General features: G+C 39.7%; 2 protein-coding genes across 14 annotated transcripts in view; both read right to left on the bottom strand.

The window, feature by feature from the left end:
- Nucleotides 1–14,086, bottom strand: part of LOC126721768 (B3 domain-containing protein At5g18000-like) — a 55,373-nt gene that overhangs the window by 19,806 nt on the left and 21,481 nt on the right. The gene's annotated exons all lie outside the window — the stretch shown is intronic.
- Nucleotides 1–14,086, bottom strand: part of LOC126721889 (B3 domain-containing transcription factor VRN1-like) — a 41,710-nt gene that overhangs the window by 19,806 nt on the left and 7,818 nt on the right. For 4 of the 6 annotated variants that reach the window (XM_050424997.1, XM_050424971.1, XM_050424989.1 and 1 more), the window contains exon 6: nucleotides 13,805–13,894. The gene's annotated coding sequence lies outside the window, so the exon portion shown is untranslated. Of the gene's footprint in view, nucleotides 1–13,353; nucleotides 13,756–13,804; nucleotides 13,895–14,086 lie in introns of those variants that run through there. The other 2 variants (XM_050424982.1, XM_050424976.1) reach the window with 2 other exon arrangements.

The following is a 14,086-nucleotide window of genomic DNA, read 5'->3' as shown; positions in this document are numbered from 1 at the left end:
GTGTCTCCCCTGTGGACTGTCGTGGAGTAGTCTGATAAGTCCATAAGACGTGCGGTAGCTCTTCTACCCATCTCCCCTTAGTGTCGTCTAGTCTCCTCTTAAGCCCATTAACTATGACCTTGTTGACGGCCTCGGCTTGACTGTTCCCTTGAGGATAAGCTAGAGTTGAGTACCTGTTAGTGATCCCCAGCTCGCAACAATATTTTCTAAAGGCCTTACTATCAAACTAGAGTCCATTATCTGAAATGAAGGTGCGAGGGACCCCGAATCGTGTGACGATGTTTCTCCAGATGAATTTCTTAGCATCCACGTCCCTAATGTTGGCCAGGGGCTCGACTTCGACCCACTTGGTGAAGTAATCCGTGTCGACCAGTAGATACCTCTTATTTCCCGCTACCTTCGGGAAAGGTCCCACAATATCCAGGCCCCACTGGGCGAACGGCCATGGGCTGGATAGAGGGTTGAGGATCCCGCCCGGTTGATGAATATTTGGGGCGAACCTTTGGCACTGGTCACACTTCTTAACGTACTCCAGGGCTTCCCTCTGCATCCTCGGCCACCAATATCCCTGAGTGATGGCCCGGTGGGATAGGGATCTTCCTCCTGTGTGACTCTCGCAGATCCCTTCGTATAGCTCCTCGAGCAGTAGCTCTGATGCCTCAGGGTGGACGCACAGTAAATATGGTCCGAAGTATGAACGTTCGTACAGTTTGATGTCCTCGGACAGCCAAAACCAGGGAGCCTTTCTTCGTATTTTTTCCGCCTCCAACCTTTCCTCGGGCAAGATGTCGTCTTTGAGGTACCTTACCATAGGGTCCATCTAGCTGGGGCCCGCCCTGACCTCATGAACAGGGACCATGCCTTTCGCTCCTTCATTCGTTCTATCCAGATGCTCGACAAGAATAATTCGAGGCAGATCCCCTGCCGAGGATGTGGCAAGTGTGGCCAGTGAGTCCGCATGAGTGTTTCCACTTCTGGAGACGTGCGATAGGCTGAAGAGATCGAAGCCCGACTGCAAGCGTTTGACCCGACTTAGGTACTCTTGCATCCTCGCATCTCTGGCCTCTAATTCCCCCTTTACTTAGCCCACTACCAGTCTTGAGTTCGAGATCATCTCCACAGCCTTTCCCCTCATTTTCTTTACCATGGCAATTCCTTGTAGCAGGGCCTCATACTCGGCTTCGTTGTTCGTGGCCGGGAACCCAAGTCTGAGGGACTTCTTTATGACGGTTTGCTCGGGAGATATTAGGACTAGCCCCACTTCGGATCCCCTTTGATTTGCTGCGCCATCAATGTACACCTTCCAACGTGGGGGTCCTGGTGCAGAGATTACTCCAACCGATTTTCCATCCATGTTCTACTCCTTTGCTACTATTCCCACTGGTGGTTCAGCAAATTCGGCTATTAAGTCAGCCAAGACTTGGCCCTTTATAGAGGTCCGGGGCATGTACTTAATGTTGAAAGCCCCCAGAACCGTGTTCCATATGGCGATCCTTCCAATGTAATCCACAGTCCGCAGTACAGACTTCAAAGGTAGTTGGGTTAGGACAACCACCGTGTGGGCTTGGAAGTAATGGGGAAGCTTCCGCGTGGCATAGACTACAGCCAATATGGCCTTCTCCAAGGGTAGGTATCTGACCTCAACTTCATGCAGTGACGTACTCACGTAATAGACCGACTTTTGGATGCCCTTGTCATCCCGTATTAGTACCAAGCTCATAGCATGGGGGGCCACAGCAATATATGCATACAGGACTTCATCGGCCTCGGGGCTGGACATGATAGGTGGTCGGGATAGGTACTTCTTGAGTTGCTGGAAGGCCACAACACAGTCCTCGAACCACTCAAACCCCTTCCACTTGTTAATCAAGAGATAGAACGGTCCACATCTGTCCGCCAACCTGGAAATGAATCGGTTGAGGGCTACGATCATCCCTGTGAGCTTTTGGACCTCCTTTGAGTTTTGTGGTGGTTTCAGGTCGTTTATAGCCTTGATCTGGTTGGGGTTAACCTCGATTCCCCTATGAGTAACCATGTAGCCCAAAAATTTGCCTGATCCCACACCAAACGAGCATTTGGAAGCATTTAGGCGCAGCTTGTGCTTCCTTAAGATGCCAAAGGTGCTGCCGAGGTCCCCTAAATGTTCGGACACCGCTTTACTCTTCACCACCATGTCATCGACATAGATTTCGATGTTTTTGCCCAATTATGGCTCGAACATTGTCGTCATCATCCGTTGATAAGTGGATCCTGCGTTCTTCAGACCAAATGACATTACCTTGTAGTGGTAGTTCCCAATAGATGTTATGAAAGCCGTTTCTCCTGATCCTCCAGTGCCAGCGGTATTTGATGATAGCCTTGAAAGGCATCTAAGAAGCACATCCGAGGATGGCCTGTTGTTGCATCGACTAGCTGGTCTATCCGAGGCATTGGGAAGGGGTCCTTAGGGCACGCCTTATTTAGGTTTGTGAAGTCCACACAAACTCGTCACTTCCCACTTTTCTTCTTGACCACCACAGTGTTGGCCAACCATTCGGGGTAAAAAACTTCTTTGATAGCCCCTACACACTTAAGCTTCGCCACCTCATCTCTAATCGCATCAGCGTGCTCTCTTGACGGGCGACGAGGCTGCTGCTTCTTGGGAATGATGGACGGGTTGTCATTGAGATGGTGACAGATGAAGGCCGGGTTGATCCTAGGAGCATCGCAGGCGTCCCAGGCAAACACATCGATGTTTCTTTTGAGGAACTTAATCATTTTCTCCTTCTCCTGAAGAGGCAGTTGAGCCCTTACCCGAAAGAATTTCTCCGGATCGCCGCCAATAACCACTTCTTCCAAGTCTTCGCATTTCACCTCGTCGGCGGCTGTGTCAGGGGGTGAAGTCGAGACCTTTGATTGCTATAAACTCCTTTCAGCAGAAGCCGAGGACTCCGTATCGAGCCGATGGGAGACAGCAGCCACCACACAATGCCTTGCCATGGATTGGCTCCCACGGATTTCGCGGACTTGGTTCCCCAACAGGAATTTCAACTTCTAATGCAAGGAGGAGGCGACAGCTCCCAGTGTATAGAGCTAGGGTCTGCCGATGATGGCCGTATAGGGAGAGTAAGTGTCTACCACAATAAAATTTACCTCCACCGTCTTTGGGCCGGTCTAGATGGGTAGCCTAATCATGCCCTTTGGGACAACGAGCTTCCCATCGAAGGTCATCAAAGGGGAGCTATAGGGCGTCAGATCCTCCAATTTTAATCCCAGCCCCTTGTAGAGATCTGGGTACATGACCTCGGCAGCGTTGCCACCATCCACCATCACCCTTTTCACATCGTAGCCCGTGATTCTGAGAGTGATCACCAGCGCGTCGTCATGGGGCTGGGTGGTACCGTCCATATCTTCTTCTGAAAAGCTTAAGGCCAGGTGAAAATTCCTTCTGGCCCTTTTTAGCTCTGGTTGGGACTCCCTGGTAGGCAGCTGGGACACAGATAATACTCGAGAAGGGCGCGCACTTGTTTTTCTTAGCGCGGCCAGGATTACATTGATCGTCCCTACGGGCGGCTTTAGGGCAGCGTCTCTCTAGGGTTCCTGATGGGTCTGACCTTGATGACCACTGGAATGATGCAGGAGGTGCTTCAACTTTCCTTCTCGGACGAGCTGGTCTAGCTAGTTCCAAAGGTTCCTGCAATCCTCCGTGGTATGCCTGTGGTCCTGGTGGTATTGGTAATAAAAGTTCTGATTGCGCTTCGTGAACTCTCCGGCCATCTTATTTGGCCATCTAAAGTATGGCTCGCCCTTGATCTTCTCCAACACCCGATGTACTGGTTCTCGGAATACAGCGTTAACAGTTTGCGTGTTGGTTGCTCCGGATTGCCCTATGAAATCTCTCCTCGGGCGGTTGTTGTTGTATCGTTCTGACCTGAAATCCCTCCTCTCCTAGGGGATAACCTTCTCTTTTCCTTTACCCTGCAGCTGGTCTTCCTCTACTCGTTTATATTTGTCAATCCAGTTCATCAACTGGTGCACACTGGTGGCAGGTTTGCCTGTCAACGACTTCCTCAAGCCATGCTTGGCCGGGAGGCTACTTTTGAAGGTGCTGATGGCGACTTCGTCAAAATTGCCTTCCAGTTCGTTAAACATTTCTCAATAACGGTCCGAGTAGGCTTTTAGAATTTCTCCATCATGCATGGACAACGATAATAACGCACTCAGGGGCCGAGGGGCACTACTGTTCGTAACGAAACGGGAGCCAAAGGCTTGGGTTAGCTGCCTATACGAATCTATGGAATTCGTCTTTAGGCCATTGAACCATCTCATCGCCACAGGTCCCAAGCTGGATGGGAAAACCTTGCACATTAGCGCCTCATCCCTAGAATGGACAGTCATCCTTTGGTTAAACTGGCTCACGTGCTCCACGGGGTCTGTTTTGCCGTTATAAAGGGTGAAGGTCGGCTGCTAGAATCGTCGAGGAAGCGTAGCCCCTTCTATGCGACGCGTGAAGAGTGATTTGGAGAGCTGGTCTAGTGCCTTGCTCATGGCATCGTTTCCCGAGCCCCTGGGAGATGGGCTTTTACATTCGCGCCTCCGAAAATGCTCTTCTTCGTGGGAGAAGGTCTCGCTTGGAGGAGTCCTTGATCTTTTCCTATAATCGTCATCACTTTCGTCATCGAAGGGTATGTCATGCCTGGAATGGGATGGCCTTCGTTGTGCATGGTACAACTTCATCTTCAAGTCTTCTATCTCTTGCCGCATGGTTTGCTTATCATTCTGTCTCTGGAATGCATGGCTCTTAACTTGTTTTGGTTGCGTGACCTAGTTGTTGTTTTGTCTCTGGAGCACATGGTTGCCCACACGAGAATGGCTTTTGCTGGTTTGAGTGGTGTTCACACTTCCCTCCCGGAACCTTCCATTTTCTTCATTTCGAGTATGCTCAAGGTTGGAGAAATTACCCTGTTGTTGAGGTTTGGCTGGTTCGGGCTGATGGGAGCCTGCTTGATGAGGGCCTGATCCTGCCATGCCTGATTGTTGTCCTTACTAACACACAAGCTCTCCCCACAGACGGCGCCAATTGTAGGGACTGGGTTCACACACTTCTTTCGTGGTAGAAGTGGATTCAAGCCCAACTAGCCCAATACAATAAATTTGTAGAGAGTAGGTTCGAGAGCTAGGTTTTAGCGAGGATTGCAACGACCAGACATGGTCATGAATGGGTTGAATAACAGATACGCAGGCTAAAACGGGAAACATCGTCCTCGGGCCTAGAGACGATACATAATGCTACTCACCTCTCTCTCTCTCTCTTTTTCTCTCTCCCCCTTTCATGGAGGAATTCTTACATTATATAGCCCTTCTCAGTTGATCCTGACCTTCCATCTGTTGATCAGGCAGGTAACTACTTGAGTGCTTGTCCCATCAGTCGCCTTCCCCTACCTTCTGTTAGTTGCAGCAACCGAAGCCACACTGTTCAGGGATCCTTTCCTCATTAATGCGGCCAAGGCGTTTGTTGGCGTATTCAATGCGGAGGTGACTGTTTTTCCTTGAACCACTCCTACACTGTACCCCCATGCGCGTCTTACTGTACTCGTCCTTTCTTCTGGGAGCGCTCTGGGGGCTGCCTTTAATGGCGTGCTGTTCTTTCCTTTTAGGTTTTAGGATGCCGAGGACAAGATCGTCCTCGGCTACATCTCTAGGCCATTTGGACTTTCGTTGCACGTCCTTGGCAATGTCTCTCCTCGGCGCGGGCCTTGGGCCCTAGTGTAAAGTGGGCCGGGATCACAAATTCTCTGGCCCCACAATTATATATATATATATATATATATAATAAAAACACATTCTTTTTTGCTACAAATAGAACCACTAAAAAAAAAGCCTCACTTATAAATTAAAATTTTAAAATAAAAATTATATATATAAAATAAAAACACGTTTTTTGCTACAAAATAGGACCAAAAAAAAAAAAAAAAAAAAAACCTTATTGCATGTGCGAAGCGTGTGTGATGAGGCTAGTAAGTTATAATTGAAGTACATCACTAGCCATTAAGGCTGAAAAACACAATTGTAACTCCTCAAGCCAAAGTAGAGCATCAACGCATTTTTTATTTTTTTTTACGAAGTCAGCAATAACAGTGGCACCTAAATTCCCATCCTTGGCTACATATTAAAAAGACCATGATCAAAGCCCTTGAAGGACATGAGATAACTTCCACTTTCCACGCAAAGCACGAGCCCATTTTTAAGATTGCATCACTTTATAAATGTTCTTATTTTCTCGTTCTAATTACAGTCAAATATTGCAAAATTTTGAGTAAAAACTTGACCATTTTAATAGCACCCAATAGAAAGGACTCTGGCACTCCAAAAATGTTGTAACGTGGGAAAATAGAATATCAATTGTTATGAAAGATCAAAATTCACAAGTACCCTGAGTCATATATATATAAATTTAGAAGTTGTCTCTTTGGATTTTTATTTAATAACATGATACTTATCTCTATATCTCTGGATTTTTTTTTTCCTGCTAATTGAGGAATTGGAAACCAAAATGGGAATTTGAAAAAATGAATGGTATGAGGGAAAACCAAATCTAAAAATTTTGTTGGGTGATGGGACAAATAGATCTAGACTCCTATTTTAAAGGAGTCTTTTCAAGAGGTTGGTGAGAAATTATTAGGTCTATCGGAGAATTGCTGAAGTGGTCCTCCTAACTAATAAAACCCTGTCACTTATGCAAATTTGACATATGGTGATTTTTTTTGTTTTATATTCTGATTAGGAAGTTGACTCACACATTTGCATAAGTGGTTTTATTTCATTGGTTAGAAATGACTATTTTAGTAGTCCTTCCAGTGGACTTAATAATTTCTCAAGATTAGTGGGGCAGTTGAACCAATCTCAATTTGAAGTGGATCAAAGGAGACCAAAGTGGACCGAATAAAACCGAAGTTAACAGAATGGACAAAAATGAACCAAATGGACCAAAAAAGTGGACTAAAATAGACTTAATTTGACTGAAGTAGACCGAATGTTATGTTAACGTGACTCAAAAAGAGCATAGCAACAATGAGTGAGATATTATATAGATTTATAAAGCTTATATGTAGTAAAATTTGTACTAGTTACAGTATCACTAAAAAGTAATTATGTTTGTCAAAAAAATAGTAAGTATCCATTTGGATACAGCGTTTCTCCCCCAAGTTTGCGTTTGCGTTTTTTAGTGGCCCCCACAGTACTGTTCACAGAGTTGCAACTTGTGAAAAACGCACTATTAAAATTTGCTACAATGTCCTGAGCCATATAGCTGGCCTACACCTTTTGTACTTTTGTTCATTTAAATATACCTATTCTACCTTTTTCGGGTCAAAAAAAAAAAAAGTTTACTATAGTGTTTTTGTTTTAAAAATTATTTTGCTACAGTATTTTCAGTAATAAGTTTTCAATTTTCAGCAAAATAAGCGGTATCCAAACAGATCCTAATTATGAATTTTTTTAGGGTAAATTGCGAATTAGACTCCTGAAGTTTGGGGTTGACTGGATTTTATACCCCAAAATTTTGAAAGCTTGATTTTACACCATAAAATTTGGTTACATTAGCAATTCAGCCTCCACGGTTAATTTTTGCCGTTAAGTGACACATCATTATGCTAATGTGTTTTATTTTTGCCAAATTTGCCTTAAAACTACATAGTTTTAGTGATGACCAAGCAAAGAGCTGGCATGCATCAAAACTATGTAGTTTCAAAGCTAAACTTAAAACAAAAACCTCCCCCTAAACGGCACAATTTCAGCCAAAATCCTAAAATCTAAAAACAAAAACTCACCACAAAAAACTAAGTTCCCACAAATGTTCAACCACTTCAAAATGGGACTACAAATCTGGACGTTTAGCTTTGTCCCGCAAGGAACTATGAAAATTGTTCCAACCACTTGGGATTAGCCTTGTTTTGGGGGAAAATTACAAGAAATACAACCTGAATTTCCCCAACAGACAATTTCCATGAAAAGAATGAATACAAAATTTTCATCAGTGTCATCTTTAACTGCCAAAGTAACAATTATCCCTCTACAACAAGATGCGGAGTACAGCAAGACCAATTGTAGATATTGAGACGAGGGTACCTGTGCAATATTTGATCACATCATACTTTGCAACTTCTAATTGGGCTTTTAATGAATGAATTTCTTGTTGACAAGATTCAAAGAAACATACTTTGTAGGAACTGAGTTTTTTGTTGTGAGTTTTTGTTTTTAGATTTTAGGATTTTGGCTGAAATTGTGTCGTTTAGGGGGAGGTTTTTGTTTTAAGTTTTGCTTTAAAACTACATAGTTTTGATGCATGCCAACTCTTTGCTTAGTCATCACTAAAACGACATAGTTTTAAGGTTGATTTGTCAAAAATAAAACACATCAGCATCATGATGTGTCACTTAACAGCAAAAATTAATCGTGGGGGGTGAATTGCTAACATAACCAAACTTCAGGATGTAAAATCAAGTTTTCAAAACTTTGGGGTGTAAAATCCAGTCAACCCCGAACTTCAAAGGTGTAATTTGCAATTTTTCCATTCTTTTATTATGTTGTTGATGTGAAGCTAATTAATCATGTCACTTTGTAAATTTTTTAGTTAGTAAAAGATATCATTTAGATGTTCTTTTTTTACTATTAAAATTTTAAATAAAAACATTCATAAGATGCATTATTAAAAAAAAAAATATTGTTGATTAATATTAATTTAAAAATGCTTAAATGACTTCTTGTACTAATAGATTTGAACAAAATAATTAAATGAACTAATTTAGTTATTTGCTAAATTCTTTTACAATTGAAAAATGTACTAAAATAGCTCGAATGGACCGAAATATTATGTTGATGTGGCTCAAGAGCAATATATGCTATACTCCGACTCTGCTTCTTCTTCGACCTTACTCGAAGGCTAGCATTGGAATCATCACTTTCATCGGAATTGTTGTACCTACTCTTTCTCATACTACTACTCCCTTTTCTTCTACTACTTCTTTTGCTACTCTTTTGGCGGCTCCGATTCCTACTACTTGCCTTCGTTTTCTTTCTTTGTTTTCTCTCTTCTTCCTCTTCTTCATCCGATTCACTCTCACTGTCACTCTCATCAGATTCGTATATTCTACTATTGGAAATCGAACTCTTTCTCTTCCTCTTCCGCTTCGACTACGAATCATCGGTTTCCGAATCCGATTCAGACTCGGAATTAGACTGACTTTCCGATTTTCCTTTCCGACTACTCACCTTCGCTTTCTCTTTCGAGCTTGAATCGTTCTTTTCGCCATCGATTAACTCGTCTTCTCCACCGTACATGTCAGAGATCTCATCGGCCTTGTCGTTATCGTTATCATTCTCATTCCTAGGTGGACTCGGCGTGCAATTCCAGATACAATGAGTGAGCGCTCTTCTCATCTTCTGCCTCTTGAGCCTCCGGTACTCCTCAAGGTTCAGCCCCTTCAATTCCTCATCGGACTCGAACTCGGATTGGTTTCCGTTACGAGAATCACGTCCAAATCGCTTGGGCAAAAAGTCTTGGGCTTTGTTAGACCTAGGGTTTGGGCTCGAGTTGCTGCGTTGTTGGTTATGGTTGTGGTTGTGGTTGTGGTTGTGGTGGCGGTGGTGGCGGTGGTGGTTGTCGTAATAACGGTCGTAGGTGTTGTAATTAGGGCTCCGACGGTGGTGGTGTTTGTTGTAGTCGAAGGAGTTATCGGAATCTGGTGTGTAACGGCCATTATCGCGGTCAGAACGGTGTCGTTTATCAGGGATTTCGATCATTAACGCTGGCCTCCCCATTTTGATGGTTGTAAGATCTCTAATAGGCTCTCTAAAGCCTAATTTGGAGAGCAAACACACCAAAAAAAGCCCTTCAACCTCTCTATATCCTAATTTTTTTTGCTTATGAACAAGAACTTATCAAGTTTGATGAGCTACTGTTCATTCTTCAAATATTTTTTTCTATTATAATAATAAGGTATTGAATAAAAAAATGTTGGAAGATGTGTAGTTGTTTAAAAAAGAATAAAGAATGAATGATGAAATAATATTCAAATGAGATGGAGAAAAGGATAGAAAGTTGATTGGAAAGTGTATTTGAAAAAGTAAGTAGATAAAAAGTAAAATGTACTGTTCACTCTCCAAACAGACAAAAATTTGGAGAGGCTATTGGAGATGCTCTAACTAACAATTATGAAAATAAATATATACAAGTTGAAGGCAGTGGTGCCGTTTAAAGATAGGTTCGATTAATGTGTTAAGTCATCCATTTTTTGAAACATTTTCTTGAAAATTGAAAAAGCTGTCAATACTTTTTTAATTTTCAAGAAATTGTTTTCCAAAAATGATTAATTATTGTGTGCCTTTCGTTAGCAAAATCCTTAAACATATACAGATTTTTACTTTTTATGAGTAATATTAGTATTTTATTATGCTTTTTAAAATGTGGAGATTTTATTTTATTTTTTTGGGGGATAGTTTGTAAAAATAAATAAATAAATAGGTGAGCGAAAAATCTTACAATATTTATGTAATATCCTTATTTTAAGTTGTAATGAATTCCCAGTATAATTTATTTTACACAAACTGATAATTAAATAACAATTGTTATTTTTATTCATATTTTTATGATTTTAAACATAATAATAATCAAACAACTCAAATCAACCGAAAATAAATTATTGAATATGACATTTTAGGAACACAATCAAAATAAGAGTTTAACATGGAGAAATAGAAGTTGATAAAAAATTATTCACTAAACTTACAAGTACTTAAAACCTCTAAAAATAACATTTGAATTTTTTTTTTTTTAAAGATTTTAAAAGCTTGTGGGGGTGATTGTCAAAGTAGTGGCATAACATAAAATGAATGGAAGAATTGTAGTAAAAGTAATAGCAAATTTTAAATTAAAAAAAAAAAAAAAAAAAACAATAAAGGATGAAAGAGAGGAAGAGCAACAGTAATGTGAGGGGAAAAAAACAAAAGGATGGAGGGTTAGAGGAGAGGTAAGGAATGTAGAAGTCAAGATTGTAAAGCATTAACTAGAAACCCGTCATGTGATATATGTATGTATTCATATGGCATTACCTTATTTGACTTTTTGTTGAAAGCTTTTTTTTTTTTTTTTTTTTTTTTTTGAGAAGCTTTTTTGTTGAAAGTTGGTTAAAATATACTTGCACTTTGTTTCTCAAAAAAAAAAAAAAAAAAAAAAAAAAAGAAGAAGAAGAAGAAGTATACTTGCACCTTAAAATGTAAGGTTTTAAAAAGATGCACAAAAGCAAAATAGAAAAAAACTAAATGAAAAATCTAGTGGCAAATAAAAGATTAGCAAAATTAATTGTTAATATTTCATTATTATATATTATATAAATGGTGAGGATTTTGGTTAACTAAAATAATAAAGTTTATTGTCATTGAATAAGGGACCTAGGTTTGAATCCTGCTAACCTCGAAATCCATTTAGTGTTTTAGGCTGATGGTAAAGAGCAAGTACATGTAGCAAATATCATGGGTTCAATTCATTTCATATTTATGTGGCATCCAAATAGTTACATTGGTAAAGTTTCTTATTCTCAAATAAATAACTTAAGTTCAAATCTCACCTACATTAAACTAATTAGTGTCTTAGTTTGATGATATATAGCAATCATTATAAAGCAAAAACCATAAGTTTATTGTAAATATATACACAAAAAATTTCATTGATGAAGTGGTATATGGCCTAATTTGACTAAGCTAGATAAGTTCTTTTTAAGCTTTCAGTTCATCAATTGTTTTAATGACCTTATATTGGTATTAAATTGTTGTCCTATGTGTAATTAGATTAACATTTAAAGTAGAGTTGTTTTTTGATACAAGATAGAAATTCTACTCTAGTTTAATCTAAGTATATATGTGCCTGAAGCTTCCTCTTGGAGACTTGAACCCCGGTCCTTGCCCCCTACACCCTACAAGCACTTATATTTGTGGAGTGACCAATGCACCACAAGCACTTAAAGAGTGGAGTTGTTAAATCCTCTTGGTTGAGATATTTATTTGAGATCTCTTTCAATGCAATCCCTATTAAGACAACATTTTTTGTATAGGTCCTATTAAGACAACATTGATCCTGCATTATCTCACATTTTAGTATTATAAGGTCTTGGAAACTCCTTAGGGGAAGTTGTGTGTCTAACATGTTTGTGTGTCTGAGAGAGAGAGAGAGAGGCTTATAAATTAGCACATGGGTAGAATATACACTACTAAGAACTATTAGTTCAGTTTATTGTCAGTATGAACTAGATGATTCTGTCCCCCGAATTTAAATGATTTCTTGTTCATTTACTTTGAAAATTTTCTAGCATGGAATCCTAAGTTGCCTCTCTTAGGATTCTTCTTCTTCTTCCTTTGCTAAGTTTCCTTGGTAATGGGGGAAAAAGAATTCATAAAGCATACTATGTCATTATACTAATATACTTACTATCATAGATGTGGCAAGTTATATTTTAGAGATCTGGTCTTTGATTTTTGCCTATCTACCTCTCCCTACAAGTTTTCCATTGAAATCTTGTCTTTATTTTAAGGTCAATTACAAAGCATTATATGATTACTTTGAAGGAAAAAAAAAATTTTTAGAGCATTCACATTTTATTTTATTTTATTTTCTTTTGATATGCTCTATATATGGTTACTTTGAAATTATTTGAATGACTGCATCTTCTCCATTTAAATGCTTACCTTTGTAATGGCAGACGAGAACCAAGTGATTAGCTGCCATATTTGTTGAGGCTTAAGAAAATAGTATTTTAAACCACCATTCTTCATTTTGTGTGTGTGTTGTCGTGTAAAAGGATTTTGTTAAAACAAAGCCAAAAATACAAATTAGGCATAAAATGTAATCAGTTAGCAACTATCAGTAACAAAAATCTTCATTGCAAATGGTTGTGAGTGTTTGATGAAGAGCTTCATTTAAAAGGACTGACATCATTAATTTTGAGAATTTAACCTTTGGGTTAATGCCTTAACAAAACTCGACTACTCCAATTGGAAATTGATGCTTTTTGTTATTACTCTTGGAGGATTTAGAACAATAGAATGTACCTTTAAATCATATATAGGTTCCAAGAATCAATCTTAGTTACATAAATAAACAATGACAGGAGGATTTCCCATAATTCATTTGTTGATTTTGTAGATTATTTGAGTTTTCAGTTGTTATCATAATTCATATGGATGGGATTAGCTACCTTTGCCATTTTTCTTTTAATTCTCAAGTGTTATAATAAGTCATGCTATAATTTGAGATTTCCTATAAATTTTTTTGGGGGTAAATTACTAGTAATTATATATGTTGTAATACTTGAACCAATCAGATTTAGTGGAATAATACGAAAGGGAAAAAAGAATACACTATCCCTGTGGGATCTTTTTCATAAAGATTGATGGACCAAACATACTTGTACTAGACCTAATGCTCGAATTCCAAGATTGTCCACACCGGGGCATTAGATACAACAAAAATCACATCCATGATACACTCCAATCCAAAAACAAGAGGAAAGAAAACTCTGTGAACACTGAGTAGTAACAAAATAAATGAGCTCCAACGATGATCCATCACAATACAAGCAACCACTTATTCTGGGCATTTGAAAATGTGAACTTTGAACACAATGTTGTCCATCATAACAAGCTCAAATACGCAAACATCTCCTACTTGAAAAGTATTTTACCTCACAAATGCAGACCAACCAGAAGAGAACTGATATGCTGCACCTGCACATAAATAACCGTGTAACTTCACAGGCCATAATCGGTCTGCAACCTGGAGCATCACAATGCGTGCAATTCCTTTGGCATGGTCCTTGATAAAGCCTTCTTTTGGTAAATAGTTCATAAAGCCCCGGGGTACATGCTGTGGAAAAGAGAATAGAAGATATTTCAAAATAGTTATTAGTGTAGAACCCGTTTGTATGAAGAAGTAGTTTTGTGGCAATAACATTATTTTTTACGTTTATGGTTGCAGGGCAGTTGTATGGATTATGCCACTGATTTGATTTTATTCTTCATAATGGCTGTGCATTCTAATCTAATTTGATACTGTTTG

This window comes from Quercus robur, chromosome 1, assembly GCF_932294415.1.
Source record: "Quercus robur chromosome 1, dhQueRobu3.1, whole genome shotgun sequence".
In the NCBI taxonomy this organism is placed as follows: Eukaryota; Viridiplantae; Streptophyta; class Magnoliopsida; order Fagales; family Fagaceae; genus Quercus; species Quercus robur.
The sequence above is the reverse complement of the archived record's forward strand: the minus strand, read 5'-3'. Positions and strand labels throughout refer to the sequence as shown.